The 18074-nt window shown below is 39.4% G+C and overlaps 1 long non-coding RNA gene across 4 annotated transcripts in view; it reads left to right on the forward strand.

Moving 5' to 3' along the window:
* The window catches only part of LOC110128445 (uncharacterized), a 65571-nt gene that overhangs the window by 31071 nt on the left and 16426 nt on the right, over nt 1-18074 (forward strand). The window contains exons 3-5 of one of the 4 annotated variants that reach the window (XR_011484215.1): nt 814-862; nt 1353-1477; nt 1992-2115. This is a non-coding gene — a long non-coding RNA (uncharacterized lncRNA). Of the gene's footprint in view, nt 1-813; nt 863-1352; nt 1478-1615; nt 1909-1991; nt 2116-18074 lie in introns of those variants that run through there. The other 3 variants (XR_011484217.1, XR_011484214.1, XR_011484216.1) reach the window with 3 other exon arrangements.

Below are 18074 nucleotides of genomic sequence, written 5' to 3' on the forward strand. Positions count from 1 at the left end.
TACCACTTAAGGTAAGTATAAAAACAAGTGCATAAATGATGCCAAAATGAACTAAATCCATGATATCCACAGGTTAGAATATATTTTAGAATGAGCATTTTATATATGTATAAAATTATATTATATATATATATTTATATATATTATATATATATATTATACACACACACACACACACACACACACACACACACACATATACCATACATATAGCAGGATTGGCAGTTCCAGAGGGTATAGCAAAATGGGTTGAGGGTCCTTGGCTAAGAGGAGACGCTGCCTTGGGCCCACCGGTATAAGAAACTGCACTCCACTAAAAAAAAAAAATGGTTTGAAAATGGAAAACTGATTAAGGAGTAAATGATTACACAGAATTATGTTACAGTAGTATATTGGAGGATAGATAGCCAGAGAAGCATACACTAGGGATGGTAGATTTGGACTCAGTGGTCATTTAAAAATATATGGCTATCAAATCTATAACCAGTTAAACACAAATTCTATATCAAAACATACTGATACCCAGAAATTCTAAAAAATATTTCTCCAACCTGTATAATCATTTTAATCTTTAATTTCACCCCCACTACCTTAATTTAGAACTTGTGTCTCTCACTTTTATATCTTACCATATTTTCCTAACTTATCTCCATGTCTTCACTCTTGAATCTTTTTAACTCAATTTCTGCCTGAATAATCTTTATATAATGTAGTTTGATCCTTTCCATCAAAATGCTCATTAGTAGTGTTCTAATGTAAGCTTCTGTTCCAGAGTCTTGTTTGTCTCCTAAATCTCTCCTTCTTTCCCTCCAGGAATGTTATGCTCCATCAACATGGACCCTGTTTTCCAGAATTTTCCAAGGTATCTTACAGATCCAAGCCTTTGGTCACGTATGTTTTTGCCTGGAGCTTCCCTTCCATGGCTGACATCCAACATCTTATCTCCCACAGCCAAACTTCTAACTCAAGCCTGGTTTTAGTTTTCCAAGAATGGTTCATCAGTCTTTCCTTTCTATCTTGTATTGTGTGTGTGTGTGTGTTAGCTGTTCAGTTGTGTCCAACTCTTTGAGACCCAGGGACTGTAACCTTCCAGCCTCCTCTGTCCATGGAATTCTCCAGGCAAGAATACTGGAGTGAGTGGCCATTCCTTTCTTCAGGGGATCTTCCTGACCCAGGGATTGAACTGAGGTCTCCTGCATTGCAGGCAGATCTTACGCAGCCAAACTTCTTACTCAAGCCTTTCCCTGGGTTTAGTTTTCCAAGAAGCGTTAATCAATCTCTCCTTTGTGTCTTGTATGTCTATTCAAATTGCTTTGACAAATGTTTGCTGATTTTATTTTTTTCCCTAACAGTTTTCTTAACTAGACAATGAGCTCCTTGAATGATGATGTTTGTGCCATAGAAGATGCTTAATAAAGGCTTGCCCAATTGGAGTGGACTTACACACCTGCTCTTGCCATAAGCACATCACTTTCAAGTAAGTTTTCTCTCTTTTGGCTCCACTCTTGAAATACAAATTGACCTCTCTGAATTCTTTCTCTAATGCCCTTGTTGGAAAATGTTAATAACTGGTCAGTGGCAGGCATGATTAAGCCTTCCTTTCTCCTTTATTTAGATTGGTGTCACTGCACTGGTTCCGAGAGAGCGGTAAAGAACATTAACACTGCATCCACCCTGACAGAACAAACCATTCCCTAGAAATTGATAAGGGCCTTTTTCTGGAAATAAATTTGGTGGTGGCAAAACAAACGGTTGTCTCAATTGCCATCCATCTCCCTTTCTTTAATAACTTTCATTTATTTCACCACATCCCTTTCTCAGATTAGTATAACAAATGCATTTACCTTTGAAGGAAGGGGCATTGGCAGATTTTTCCAATGCAGAGGAAAACTAAATGTCTCTTAAATGAGCCCTGTTACATGCCTGAATATACTATTTCTTTGGGAGTTTCAGTTAACTATTTTGAATTAAGGGGCTTATTTCTTTAACAGGAATCAATGATCCTGAAATTTAAAAGCATATTTTAATTCCTTGACTGGAATAAAATCTTTCAACTTGTGGTATATTAAAAAGCTGCTTAAACAATTTCAGGTGAATGTTATTGGATGCTATGATGATAGAATAAAATAAAATTTCTCTTCCGCCTCTGAAGGAAAAAGAAAACCCAACTAGTTGGTATCATAAAACCATGTGAATGTGACAGTGTTAGTTGCTCAGTCACGTCTGCCTCTTTGCAATCTCATGGACCAAAGCCCTCCAGGCTCCTCTGTCCATGGGATTTCCCAGGCAAGACTACTGGAGTGGATTGCAATTTCCTTCTCCAAGGGATCGTCCTGACCCAGGGATCTAACCCAGATTTCCTGCATTGCAGGCAAATTCTTTACCATCTGAGTCACCAGGGAAGCCCCATCAAATGTGTATCAGACAAACACTTTGAACCCCTGGTATGTACTAGAAAATGGAAATCTTTGGCTCCCTTAAATTTTACTTACCAATAAAAGAAAATAACAAAGTAGTACATATTACTGGAGTGACAGGATTACCCATTTTTCCTTTGGTTTTAAAATTTTTAGTTTCTATTTTTTGGGGGAAAAAAACACCGCTGGTTAGTAGGCCTCAGACATCCCCTTTTCTGATAAAGGGGAAACCAAGACTCAACAGAGAGTTGGGAAGTTTTAAAAATATTGCTCACTCAGCTTAGAGTCCTTTAGATCATTAGTTTGAAGAAATGCTGAATCAGGAAACACATACACACACACCACAAAACAAAAGAGATAAGCAAACTAACAACAACAAAAATATTCATTCTTATGGTTACACCAAATGAGCTCAACTCTGGAAACCTTTCATAGAACTTGCCAGTGGAATGGTTGCTATAGAATTTCTAGGTTCAATTATTTAAAAAGTAATCACACAAGTTGTCTGGGTCACCTGCCAGCATTGATGATCAGGCACTTTCATAAAAACACTTTTCTAGGCCTTGCATGCATGTGTGTTAAGTCACCCAGTCGTGTCTGACTCTGGGCTACCCCATGGACTGAACCCCCCAAACTCCTCTGTCCATGGAAGTCTCCAGGCAAGAATTACTGGAGTGGGTTGCCATAACCTCCTCCAGGGAATCATCCTGACACAGGGATTGAACCCTGTGTTTCTTAAGTATACCTGCATTGGCAGGTGGGTTCTTTACCTATAGTGCCACTTGGGGAAGCCTTTCTAGGCCTTATGATAACACAATTTTACATCTAGAGGATAGGAGTGTCTAAAAAGTTCAGTTTTCAAGGCATTCTCCACCATTCTTATGACATGCTTTTTGATACACATCCAGTGGGGACTTCCAATCTAGTTCTCAAGATAAGAAAGCTTATAATAAGTGAAAGATGTTCGCACAAGGTCACATACTTTAACTAGGAACAGAGGCCAAGAACATGAATTTTTCTGGTGAGTTGTTCCATTGGACTCATGGGTATACTGATTTAATAGATAACTCCTATATCCCTGTGCTAGCCACCAAATAGAATACAATGAAGCCTTATGAATCCAGAACAATGAGAGAATAAAATGTTATACGGAATTTTTTCAGGTACTCATAATATATAATATTCATATAAGCCTTTTCCATATGCACAAGGCTTTCACATCCATTATTTCATTTCATCCTCACAACTTAGGTCATTTTACAGCTGTGAGAAAACTGCAAGTAAGAAGGTAGAAGTTAGGACACTTTTCCATGTTTACAAAATTAGTGATCAGGAGTGGGATTTGAACTTGGTGTTTTAACTTATAGTCAAATGTTGTTACTTCAGGGAACTCTTGAAGATGAATTTTATTTCTACAAGTACCAAAATAAGTGTTAGTTTAAAACTGTTTTACAAATACTTGTAAACATTACTAGGACACACCCACAGGTGCCATGACGGTTCTGAGAGCAGCTATCAAAAACCAAAAGGTGGATGGTGTCTTAATTCCTGGAAATTCCTGCTTCTTCCCCAAAGTAATTGGAATAATCCTCCCATTCATTAGCCTAAGAAATTACCCAGCCCATAAAAACTAACCACGCTGTGTTTTGGGGTCACTCTCACCTTCCAAGATAGCCCACGCTCTGTCTAGGCAGTGTGTTTGTCTCTAAATCCCTTCTTACCTAAAAATAATAATAATAATAATAATAAAGAAAAAAAATTGTTATGTCTTTCCTGGTATTCAGAGAGAAAGGGTACTGAGTATAATTTAAACTTTTTTTCTTCTTGAGATTGGACCAGCATAATTATTTTCATTATTGTACTTTAATAAATAGGGTTGCAAAGAGTCAGACATGACTGAATGCCCACACACACATACACACACACACATACACACACTCACACACATACACACACATACACGCACATGCATACACACACACACACACTTTAATAAATATAAGCCTGTATCTACACTTTAGTGTTTCTTTCCTATTTTTCAATTGGAGTTCGTGAGATATTACCACTCCTGATAAGTGTGCTAACCTCAAAAAGCCTAGCCTTTTATTTTCTGTTTCATTTTCTAATGTTATGCTTCTAATACACTCTAGGCAGAGAGAGTAGGTCATTAATCTTATTAAATGTGTTTACCATGGTTATGGGTGAAGCAATCAGTGAGAAACTAAGATTCCCAAACATTAGAGTGTACCAATATTTCTTGGGAAGTATATAAAATACAGATTCATGGGACTTACTCTGGTAGATCTGGAGTGGAGACCAGAAATTTAACTAATGTCGCTTGTATTTCTGAAGGAGATTTTCTCTTTCTGTAGTTTAGTAACACTAATAAAGAAGCAAAATACATGTTTCATGCATGAAGCCCATGGCATCAATTCCACATCTTTAACAATGTTTGCTTCAGATTCTAGGAAAGGCAACATGGTCCAGTAAATAGAATTTGGAGTCAGTCACACCTGGATTAAAATCCAGCTCTGTGACTTTCAAGTGAAGAGACTTCGGAAACATTACTTAACCCCCCCCCCCTCACCCCATCTCATCATCTGGAAAATACCCCATCCCCTCATCTCTCATGGCTTTAGTTTCTGATCAGAATGAGACTGTGCCTGTGAAAGTATTTTCATATACCATATAATTCCATATGGTTGCTTAGAATTTTACAGTTTGTTGTTGCCAGAAGACATTGATAGATCAATCAATACTTTTACAAAGCTCAATGGTTTTCCAGTTGTGGTGGCTAAACCACTGCAATATTACAATTCCTAACTGCATCAGCAACCAAGATATAACCTTCAAGACTAGTAGACCCTGGCTATCAGCACTTCAGGATGCATTAAGAGCCCTGTTTGTTCAAGATTCTGCAAATGTGAAAGGGAAAAAAAAAAAAAAAAAAAAAAAAAAACTACCCGAATGCACACAGAAAAAAAATGAAAAGGGAGCTGGGAGGAGCCTGCTCCCGGGAAATGGAAATTGGAAGGTTTTATTGCAGCAAATTTCTCCTCCAGGTCTAGCACCTGCTCAGTCACCCAACCCTCCAGATTTCAATAAGTGATTAACGACTCATTAACAGATCATTAGCTAAATCAGCCCAGTGCAGTGAAGAGAACTGGGTTCACTAATTTCCCTGGATTATCACCAAATGCAGACCAAAAAGGAAATGAAATATGTCTGATAAAAATGTTAGTGAAAGAAAATCAAACCTGCATATTTGTTGGAAGGACTGATGCTGAAACTGAAGTTCCAATACTTTGGCCACCAGATGCAAAGAGCTGACTCGTTGGAAAAGACCCTGATGCTGGAAAAGATTGAAGGCAGGCGGGGAAGGGGGTGACAGAGGATGAGATGATTAGATATGGCATCATTGACTCAATGCGTATGGATTTGAGCAAACTCCAGGAGATGGCGAAGGACAGGGAAGCCTGGCGTGCTGCGGTCCATGGGGTGGCAAAGAGTCAGACACGACTTAACGACTGAACAACAGCAACAACACAGTGCTGATTTATATATCAGGGTGGAGTCATGCACTTTGTAGAAAGTGGCTCTTCCCCTCTGCATCCCTTGTTCCTGTCCTTGTCACCCACCCAAGTATAGTTCAGGAACAGTTTTACTTCTCAACCTCCCTCCTCATCCCAGATTTTTCAGGTGATGGGTTGGATGAAGGCTGGACCATACAAGATTTCAGCTTTAAGTCTCTGCAGCCAGACAGATACTCTTTTCCTGAGCACAGTCTCTTGTACAGTGATTCATAAACACTGAAAGTGATCATTCCCTTTTATTCCTAAAGTAAGTGGTTCTAATCAGTCACTCGGGGTTCCCGCCTCCACAAGTACCTCGATTTCTACTTGTTTCCGAGCCTGGATCTCCAGATTCTCCTTGATTCTCTGAGTCCCCATTAGGTTTCCCATACATCAAACTTTGCCCATGCTAGCTGGGTCTGTTTCTGTGGGTTTCCACTAAGCAACTCTCACTGATAATGTGGACATTTTAGTTCCTACTTTCAAACCAGAGGAGAGAGACGGAGTGAAGTCTTAAAATTGGAATCAGCGTTCTCACCTTTCCTATTTAGAGGGCTTCCTGTCTCAAAGTCTTCTCCAGCTCAGAAACTGTCAACACTATCTGCCCATGGCTCATGCCAGAAAACTGGAAGTTGTTCTTGAATCTTTTCCTATCACCCCCTACATTTAGCCATCAGCATATGTGATTGCTTTATCTCAAGATTATATATAGATCCTGTCCATTTGTCTCAGTCTTCACTGCTATGTTGTCCTTCCCCCAAAATATTTTCACACACCCGCCCTTGCCCTCCGCCCCTGGCACACTTCAGCATAAATTGAATGATCTCACCCATTCTCAGGCTTGGTCGTTCAGTGGTGTCCAACTCTCTGTGACCCTATGGACTGTAGCCCACCAGGCTCCTCTGTCCAGGCAAGAATACTAGAGTGGTGGCCATTCCCTTCTCCAGGGGATCTTCCAGATGCCTGGAATGAACCGGGGTCTCCTGCATTGCAGGCAGATTCTTTACTATCTGACCTTCAGGGAAGCTTGGATAATCTCACTATATTATTTAAGTATCTTCAATGGCTTTCTATTGTACTTACAACACTGTTGGCCTACTAGCTGTCTCCTTTTTCCAGCCTTCTCTCATATAATTCCCCTCAATGGGATGCTCCAGAGTCACGGCACCCTTTTGGTACCTGGCCCAGGCAGAGCTATTTTCCAGTTCCAGTCCTATTAAATAATTAAACGTGATGCCCTTCTCTTTTATATCGGCTGTTCCTCTGTCTCTGCTAGGTCTTAGATTTTTGTCACCTCTGCAGAGAACTCATCCCTGGCCATCCTATACAAATATGTTTTATTTCCTTTAAAAGATTCATGAACTTGTAATCACACATTTATTTCTTTGCTTGCTTATTGATTATCCATTTTCATTAGTAGGATGAGCATAAATTATAGTTTCTAACAGTCCCAGACTGTGCCTATTGCCCCGGTAAATTATTATAGGTCACTCAAAATGTTCAGTTGTAAGGGGTCACCCTAAACTCTAGGTGACAAGCCACATGAGAGCAGTACAAATGATTTCTGTTTGCTTTTGTTATATATTTTAAAATTTTTATAAATATGTACCAAGTCCCTAGGAGAAGAGTCCTCTTGAATATCTAAGTAACTCATAATTAAATTGTCATCATCAAACCCTGAAACACTGTATTCTCCATGCCCAATTTACTGTGATGGATGGTTTTTTTCTCTCTCCCAATAAAATCTTCCTAATTTCCTAATTTTTTCTAATTTATTATAATTAGATTAAATATGATCACTTGATTTGTAAAAAGTCACCATTTCTCTTTGTTCCCTGTTTACCATCATCTTTCCCTCCCTCTTCTTTTTAAAACCTAATACCGTCATCTATTAGACCACTTGTTTTACTTTGCTTTATCTTCCAACATGGACTCCCCTTTCATAGCCTCTCTTTAAAATTATACTTTTACTCTTGCTTCCTTCCTGATTTCAGGCTTCCCAAGCTCTTTCCAACATTTTGAGTTTTGAAGAGCAAGCCAATAAAAAACATAAATGGATTTCATACTACCAAGATCTAGATTACCATCATTACTGTGCCACTTTCTAGCTTTGTGAACTTGGGTAGGTTACATTCTCAAATTCTCAATTCCTTAATGGAAAATTAAGAGTTATTGTGAGGATGAATTGACATATGTATGTAAAGCATTTAGTACAGAATCTGGACCAATCCAATAATATGATTGATGAATGCCACCACCACCACCACCACCATCATAATTATTATGGAATCACTTAGTCCTGAGGACCACTAGACCCTCTATACATGCCATCATTGTAGCCAGTGATATCAAATTCACTTTGATCACCACGATGAATCTGGGAACTCCAACGTTCACAACTTTCTGGATCTTCAATTAACCACTACCTGACTCTTATAGCAGTAGTACCATCAGACTTTAAATCTCATTGTCACTCCTAGTGGCTCAAATTTGTCTTTTCCTTCCTTTCTTCCTTCAGATTTTCTTCCTACTTACCCATCTTTCTTCCTTTCTATTATTTATGTATCTACCAGCCCACATTCAAAGATAAATACCTTTGTATTCTGAGACTTAATGTGTGTTCAGGGCATCCTTGGTGGCTCAGCAGTAAAGAATCCACTCGCAATGCAAGAGATGCAGGCAGGAGATGTGGGTTCAATTCCTGGGTCATGAAGATTTCTTGGGAGAAAGTCCCAACCCATGGGATCACAAAAGAATCATACATAACTGGCCAATTAACAATGAAAACAACAATTTTGTTCATTTCTTTAGCAGGAGAACAATTTTAAAAAAAAGAATTAGAAAGCATTTAAAGAAATCAACTGGGTTACCTTTAAAATACTCACTAAGTCATATCTAGTGTAATCTTGATCTAAAGTCAGATACTAGGATGGTCCCATATGAGCCCTGCCAGCAGGTATTCACACTTTTATCTATTTCCCTGTCTCTAACTGTGGGTGGCACTCGGAGTCAGAGAAATTTGATGGAATGTCACTTCCATGACTAGGCAACAAAAGGCTGTGGCTTCCATTTTGCCAGCCAGCCCACTGTATTACCTTCTTAGATTGCACACTTTGATGAAACAAACTCTCACACTGTTGAGACCAGAATGACGGGGAATAGCGGGCAGTCTTTGGCGAGCACCCAGGAAAGAACAGAGGACCTTCGTCCCACAGCCTATGAATAAGTAATCCTTCAAGTTAGCATACATGCTCGGAAGTCAAACCTTCCCCATCAACCCTGAGATGAATACAGCCCAGCCAAAACTACCTATCTGTTAGTAGATAACTCATGCACCTGGGTAAACTTTTATATTTTGTTTTCTCATCTCAAACTCAGGGTGTTGAACATAAGTATTTTAAGATCCTGCTTCCTGGATGTCCTGAGTAACCTTGAACTATCTGCCTTAAGATTGTCTTCACTGTTGCCTGAAAAGAGTTTGACATTCATGATATTTTTTATAGAAATGCATCAACATTTCAAACTTCCACACAGCCATTCTCAGTTGATAACCCACCATAAACTTAAATGTCTATGTTTAACCTTAAGTATTTCTGGATTCCCTGGAGTCCCTTCCCCTAACCTAGATGTTTTCCTGTGGTTTCAGTCATTCCCTCTCCTTTACTTCTCTGAGGAGGAGTTGTCCCTCTTCCTTTCATATGATCGCTTATATATCTCTTCTTCTTATTTTATCCCCTCCTACCTTCTCCTGGACTTTGCTATTGAAATTAAACTCTTTATTTTCCTTTATTTTTTCTATCCCTATCTAGTAACACCTCGGGTGGCTCAGCAGTAAAGAATCCACCTGAGTCACAGGAGATGCAGGTTCAATCCCTGGGTTGGAAACATCCCCTGGAACAGAACATGGTAACCCACTCCAGTATTCTTGCCTGGAGAATCCCATGGACAGAAGAGCCTGTAAGCTATGATACAAAGGATCGCAAAGAGTTGGACACGACTTAGTGACTGAGCATGCATGTATGAACATCTACTCCTTTTTTGGCATAAATGCTGTTATGGTTCATCAGTCCTCTAAATAATAACAACAAACCCCTAAACAAAATAAAACAGTAGAAATACCAGCTTTCTTCCCACTGTAACTTCTCCTTCCAATCTTTACCAGGCACAGTTTATGCTCAGATCCCCTGGATTCCTCATTATTTCTTCAACCATTTATAAACTTTTAACCTGTTTTCATAATAGAACCGTCATCTTAGTAAACTATAGCTGTCCCTCTGCAGTGTCCTTTGTCTCAATACTGTGTCCCCGAAAGTCTTGTGAAATGTTAATCAGTATATTTGTGTCCTCTGGTCATTACATGTTTATTTCTGTGTCTTCTCCCTTCGGCTCATTGAAAGGAGACCCTAGAAAAGATTTTATTCTCAGTTTCTCTTTTTCTTTATTTACTCTTTTTTTGGTTTGTTTTTTGTTTTATTTTTTTATTTTTTCATTTATTTTTATTAGTTGGAGGCTAATTACTTTACAATATTGTAGTGGTTTTTGCCATACATTGACATGAATCAGCCATGGATTTACATGTGTTCCCCAGCCCGATCCCCGCTCCCGCCTCCCTCTCCATCCCATCCCTCTGGGTCTTCCCAGCGCACCAGCCCTGAGCACTTGTCTCACGCATCCAACCTGGGCTGGTGGTCTGTTTCACCCTTGATACTATTCTTGTTTCAATGCTGTTCTCTCAGAACATCCCACCCTTGCCTTCTCCCACAGAGTCCAAAAGTCTGTTCTGTATATCCGTGTCTCTTTTTCTGTTTTGCATATAGGGTTATCGTTACCATCTTTTTACCATATTTTTCCATGTATTTACTCTTTGAACAGCAATGTATGAAGCACTTTCTATGCACTAGACCTTGTGTTCGGTACTACATCTATCTGTTATCCTAGACTTTTTCTTCTGCTTTGCCTCCATTTTTATCTCAGTTTTTACTATTGCTTGAATGCCATTATATGAATTTCATGTTAACTACCCATAGAAGTCCTTGTAATTGCTGATTTTTACCTTCCCTTTTCTCAAAACCTCAAACTTTACTTCTCCCTTCATCTTTCTCAGCTCATGGCTAAATTAGTATTTGTAGGCATTGCTCCTTTTTAAAAATATTTCCACTGGAGTATAGTTGATCTATAACAGTGTTTTGGTTTCAGGTGTATGACAAAGTGAATCAGTTACACATGTACATACATATGTCAACTATTTTTTTAAGATTTTTTTCCCATGTAAGCCATGACAGTATTGAGTAGAGCTCCTTATGCTAATTACAATAGGTCCTTATTGTTGTTATTATTTAGTCTCAGTCATGACCCCATGGACTGTAGCCTGCAAGGCTCCTCTGTCCATGAGATTTCCAAAACAAGAATACTGGAGTGGATTGTCATTTTCTTCTCCAGGAATCTTCCCCACCGAGGGATCGAACCTGAATCCCTCGCATTGGTGGGTGAATTCTTTATTGCTGAGTCACAGGGAAGCTCAGGTCCTTATTAGTTACCTATTTATATACAGTAGTGTGTATATGTGAATCCCAGTCTGCTAGTTTATCCCTCCGCACCTTATCCCCTGGTGACCATGAGTTCGTTTTCTACATCTGTGGCTATATTTCTATTTTGTCGGTAAGCTCATTTGTCTTTTCCCTCCGCATACTCTCATCGCTGTCGCCCTAGTTCAGTCTCTATCCCCTTCCTACTGCTGCCGTCACCTAACAGCAGTTAAAGAGCATCTCTTGTTTTTAGCTCATTTCTATTCTGCTCTGTTCTGTTCTATTGCATTCCGGTTCTGTTTCATTTCTTCCCTCCTCACCCCTTCCCTGCTTCCTCCTGCCTTTCCTTTGCCTTCTCTTTCTTTCCTTCCTACCAGTGCCATTAGGTAAATTTGGTTTTAAGAACTATTACCTCTCTCAAAGGATTTGTTCTCAATGTAAATCTAGAGGTCCTAATTTAATTGGTCCAGGGAGGGACCCAGAGTTATAAATCTCTGGCTCAGGTCACATGAGAAGCCCTAAGGTTTTCCCACTAATCATTGAATGAAGCCCCCATTTTCTTAATCTGGCATTCTAAAAACAAACTATAGCTTCCAAATCCTAGAAATCTTAATCTTTTGTACATTCTCATGTGGATACTTATCCAGCTGAACCATTTTACTACACTTAGACATTACTTGAGAAGTGAATATATTTCTGCTAGTAAAATTTCCATCATCTAAAATTTGCAATTGTAGCAAACCTGATACTACTGCTTATTCTGATTTTTTGACTTGCCAAAATGTTACTTGATACATTCAAAACTCTTGCAAAATGTTAAGAAACACACTAAAGCTCCAGCACTCAAAAGTCTTGGGCAAATGGCATAAACAGATATTCAGAACAAATAAATTGTTCATGGCTATTAAACAAAAGAAAAAAAAATTACTGAATCAAATACAGATTTAAATGACAATAAGATACTTGCTTATTTCAAATCAAGTAATGGTGCTTTAAAAAAAATAATATTTAGTTCCAACCAGGAGCCCCTGAGACTAGCAACTTCATTTATTGCTATTGGGAATGTAACTTGTAGTTTCTTTTTTGCCATATTTAACACGATGTAATGAGAATCCTAAGATCATTTTTCTGATCTAGTAATCTCACTTATATAGAGAGATTTATCCTGAGGAAATGATCAGAAATTCAGACGAAGATTTATATGTATATTTACCGATGAGTTATTTATTGTAGCAAAACTCTGGAAAAATTAAATGGTCAATATTAGGGGAATGGCCACATAAATCATCCTCATATTGAAATGTTTCCACTAGAAACAAAGTTTATAGAACACATGGCAACATAGAAAACTATGCATGATTGACATGAAAATCACCTAACAATTTCTGTGCACTATCATTTGAGATGGACCTCATTCCTAAGTCCTGATGCTCCTTTTCTTGCAGAGAATGGAGTACTTACAGTCTTTCTTTTCTCCCTCACATGCTGCATCCCTTGGAAGGAATAACTAGATAGATGGGTGGATTTGAACACTCAGCATTTCCTCTGTTGTTGTTTTTTTTTTTTTTTTTCTATTTTCATATCTTTTTGGCTCAGAGAACTCACGTTCTGGGTTTTCCTATACATAGAAGTTTTATAAGGGCTAACCCTACAATTAGGAGTCCTGCAAATATGCAGTATTGCTTATGTGAGTGAATTGACCAAACATTATGTTCAAAGGTGCTAGGTGATTTATGTATTTACCACCTTGTTTAAGTCTCAAAAATTTTAGACTCAGTTACCATTCCTATGCTATATATGGGGAAATTGAGGTTAAGCAACACTTTTATTTACCTAGTGCTCTCTAATTACAGACACATCTTTCATTTTATGGTGCTTTCTTTACATTATTGTGCATCTCGGACACTGCATTTCAGTTTTTACAAATGAAGTTTTCTAGCAACCCTGAGCTGAGCGAGTCTATTGGAGTCTTTTTTCCAACAGCACTTGCCTGTTTCTGTGTCATATTTTGATAATTCCCATAGGGCTTCCCTCATAGCTCAGTTGGTAAAGAATCTGCCTACAATGTAGGAGACCCTGGTTCGATTCCAGGGTCAGGAAGATCCCCTCAAGAAGGAAATGGCAACCCACTCCAGTATTCTTGCCTGGAGAATCCCATGGACAGAGGAGCCTGGCAGGCTACAGTCCATGGGGTCAGAAGAGTTGGACACGACTGAGTGACTGAATAACCACCACAATGTTTCAACTGTTTTCATTATCATTATATTTGTTGTGATTATCTGTGATCAGTGATCTTTGAGGTTACTATTGTAACTATTTTGGAGCATCAAGAACTACAGCAATGTAAGACTGCAAACTTAATGTGTGTGTTCTGACTGCTCCCCTGACTGGCAGTTGTCTGTCTCTCTGATCTCCACTGGCCTCCCTCTCTCCTGAGACACAATATTGAAATTGTCAATTAAAGAGCCTACAATGGCCTCTAAGTGTTCAGGTGAAAGTAAGAGTCAATCAAGGTAGCAAACTTCATTGTTATCTTATTTTAAGAAATTGCCGCAGTAACCCCAATCTTCAGCCACCACTACCCAAGTCAGTCAGTAGCCATCCATCAACTTCCAAGTAGGACCTTCCATCAGATAAAAGATTCAAGCTTTCTGAAGACTCAGATGATGGTTAGTATTCTTTGGCAACAAGTATATTTTAAGTAAGGTATGTACATTGTAGACATACATATGTATGAATGGTATGTACATGTATGGTATGTATGTAAGGTATGTACATTTTTAGACATAAGGATGCTGTTGTACATTTAATAGACCACAGTGTAGTGTGAATATAACTTTCATATGCAATGGGAAACCAAAAAAATTACTTTATTGTGGTGGTCGGAACCAAACTGGCAATATCTCTGAGGCCTGCCTGTAGAAACCGGACAGAGAATCCCAGACCTTAGGTATGCCTGATAACAAGAACTTTGCGTCTAACAATTACTATTACACCTCCCTGGCAGAAGAGTCTGTTTGTGTTTAAAAACAACAACAACAAAATCAAAGCAAGATAAAGCTTTAATTTGACTTGTAGGAAAGGAGTTGATTTCCAAACATCTTTATTTTAGAATTTCTAGGGACTTCCCTCGTGGTCCAGTGGGTAAGACTTCACCTTCCAATGCAGGGGGTGTGGATTCTATTCCTGGTCAAGGAGTTAAGATTTCATATGTCCCATGGTCAAAAAAAAAAACAAAACCAAAAAACCCACACAAAGCATAAAACAGAAGTAATATTGTAATAAATTCAATAGAGACTTCGGACAATGGTCCACATTAGAATTTCTAGGAAACTCCAGGTATAAGTTGACATGTCAAAACATTGCACAACAAGCATCCAATTTTCAGTGCTGGGGTAGGGAAAAGTCTGGGGTCAGAGGGTGATTGTGGGAATCACTGCCCTTTGCAACCCCTTCACTGTGCCGTGAGCACGCATGCCTGAGAAGAATCATCACCAGGAACTTCTTCAGCGACACGGTATCCTCCGTAAGAGGCCCTCTAATAGCCTGTGCTGCCTCTGCCTCTCCAGTAATTGCCTGTAAATCCTACTAAACCCTGGAAGCTTTTGCTACATTTGTTCAGCTCTAATGCCTAGACACTAATAAACCAGAATGAGAAGTCATTCTTGGAATCGTCTCTTGGGAATTACACACCGCAAGGAAAACACCAAGTTCCTTCCCATCAGAGAGGATGGCGTAAAGCAAAGATCCATTGTATGTGAAAGTGTGTGCAGGATGCCTCGTTTCTGGAGAGGCAAAAAGCACCTGGAGACTTCCTGGGTCATCGCATCAGTGGGGGTCAGCGGAACAGAGATCAAATTCTAAGTCCAAGAATAATATTTTTATCATCATTGCCCAGTGGCATTTGAAAAGCGCTTGTTTGGCTATGGCACTGAGCTGGACACAGAACCTCAAGAATGGACAATATAATATCGTTGTAGAGTTTATAATGGGCATTCTCAGCATGTCCTCAATCTCCCACTGATGAAATAGAGGAAAAGCTTCTGAGTCAAACAGAAGCAACAGTTCCTACGCTTTTTGTCTGCCTTCATATTAGACATGATAAGGAAATGAACAATAATCCATGTTCTCATTAAATTACCTCTTTCACTTGATACCCACTATGTATCCAGGTTCCAATCTAGATGCAGAGTCTCACAGAAAGGGCTTCCTAACTCTTTTTATTCCTCTCCATTTATTCCCTAGTCTTGTCGTCTAAACTCTATAGAATGCCGGAGAAAATATTTCAGAAACAGTACTTATATCAAGCAAATGTCCTGTCAATAAGCTACCGAACATTCATTCTTCAATTATTTGCAAAGTTCAGACGTGTCAGCTTATCATGGAAGCTTGAAAAATCTTCTCTGGGTAACTTTATAATCCATCCCTCGTACCCAACTGTTGTCCATTTCCTACTACTATTCAATACAAAGTTTTCCAGGAAGACTGGATTTTTATTATCTCCCAAGAATGTCGGGCTGCGTTGCCTCTTAATAGCTATACATACAGTTTCTTAACCTAGATTCCCTTCTCCCACCCTTATCTGCTCATCCAAATCTCATCCCATTTGCTATCTCAAACCTGGGCAGGAAAAACTATCTCAGGAACAACGCAATAAGTATGAAGATTCTTCCAAGTATGGCAACATTGAGTCTTTGGGAAGGAATGTCCTATCCTTCACAGGACAATTTAAATTGTATACAAGAAGATGCCGTTCACTGTCTTCTAAAAGGAAGAGAAGAATTATAACAATTACTTTCTTCTTCAAGAAAGAGATAGATGACTGGAAGGAAGGCTGATACGGCAGCTCCTCTTGGTGCTTGGGATAGATATGCAAGGAGATACAGAAAGAGATATGAGAGTTGGACCATAAAGAAGGCTGAGCACCGAAGGACTGATGCTTTCAAATTGTGGTCTTGGAGAAGATGCTTGAGAGTCCCTTGGGGTGCAAGGAGATCAAATCAGTTAATCCTAAAGGAAAGCAACCTTGAATACTCATTGGAAGGACTGATGCTGAAGCTGAAGCTCCAAAAGTGTGACCCCTTGATGTGAAAAGCTGAGTCACTAGAAAATACCTTGATGCTGGGAAGGATTTAAGGCAAAAGGAGAAGGGGCCAGCAGTAGATGAGTTGGTTAAATAGCATCACCAGTTCAAGGGACATGAATCTGAGCAAACTCAGGAGATGGTGGAGGACAGAGGAGTCTGGCGTGCTGCAGTCCCTGGGGTTGCAAAGAGTTAGACATGACTTCACAACTCAACAACAAAAACAAAGTTTTCCAAAACTCATCAAGCACATTGATCTTTACTTTTCTGCTGGCTAAAGTGAGACCAAAAGATGTAATCGGAGCAAAATTGATGCATATCTTTAATGATTTTGAAATTCTAGATGTAAGATTTAAAAAGAAAACAGAATAACAAGCGTTGCTTTTTCAACTCCTTTTCCAATCCAAGGCTGTGAGCTTGGCAGGGAAAGTAACATATGAGTTGGGAACAGCTGGCTGTGTCGACCGTGTCAAAGCAGAATTTGTTTTCCTGGACTGTGGCTTTCCAGAACAAAGAGTTCCTGGCAAGAGACGGTGTTCATCTCACAGGGAACGTGGGAGGAGAGTTGCTGACCTGACCAAAGGGCTTTAAAATGAAATTTGTAGAAGAAAGTGAAAAATGTCCAAATAAAACAGCAAAGCTGGATGCCCCTGAGGATAACGGTGACACAGAGAGAAGCGTTGTGATGCAGGCTCTAGTTTGTTATTTCTGGGAGAAGAAAAGAAAGCAGAGGAATAAGTTTCTCAGGCCCTGGATGTCTCTATTCCTTTGCGGGACAGCCCACACCCTGTTTCCCTGGGTTTGCTCTCTGCCAGCTCCCTGTAAATCATCTTGTTCATATGCTTTGGCTGCCTACCCAGACTGAGCTTCTGATTCAATTCTGATCAGGGTGGTGGGCAAGTAATTGGCCTAAGACATCTCAATCTTTTTGTAAAGTTAATTTTTATTGGAGTGTAGTTGCTTTACAAGGTTGTGTTTGTTTCTACTAATACGGCAAAGTGAATCAGCTATATATATATTTCAGTCTAGAATTCTGGAGTAGGGTATCTTTCCTCCTCCAGGGGATCTTCCTGACCCAGAGATCAAACTCATATCCTTTATGTCTCCTGCATTGGCAGGTGAGTTCTTTACAACTTGTGCCAGCTGGGAAGCCTAATATAACTAAGATGAAAAGTATAAGATAAGGGGAGGGGGTGATTTGAGTTTGTAAAACAAGGAAACATCCTCGTTTCCAGAATCCAGAGCAGAACATAGATATCATGTATTTCCCCAAGTCTGAGTCTTTCTCTAGCTTATCTCCCAGCTGCGATCATGGGACACATGAAAAAACTCAGCCAATAACTCTATCTCACATAAATCAGGGATTTAGCAATACTCTGTTGCTCTGTAGGAGGTCAAATATGTAAGATCCACTGATGAATGGGTGGAGGGGGTGAGGCTTGGAGGACAAGCCCAAGACCTTGACTGTGCAAGGGAG

Source organism: Odocoileus virginianus, chromosome 28 (assembly GCF_023699985.2).
Source record: "Odocoileus virginianus isolate 20LAN1187 ecotype Illinois chromosome 28, Ovbor_1.2, whole genome shotgun sequence".
NCBI classification, from domain to species: Eukaryota; Metazoa; Chordata; class Mammalia; order Artiodactyla; family Cervidae; genus Odocoileus; species Odocoileus virginianus.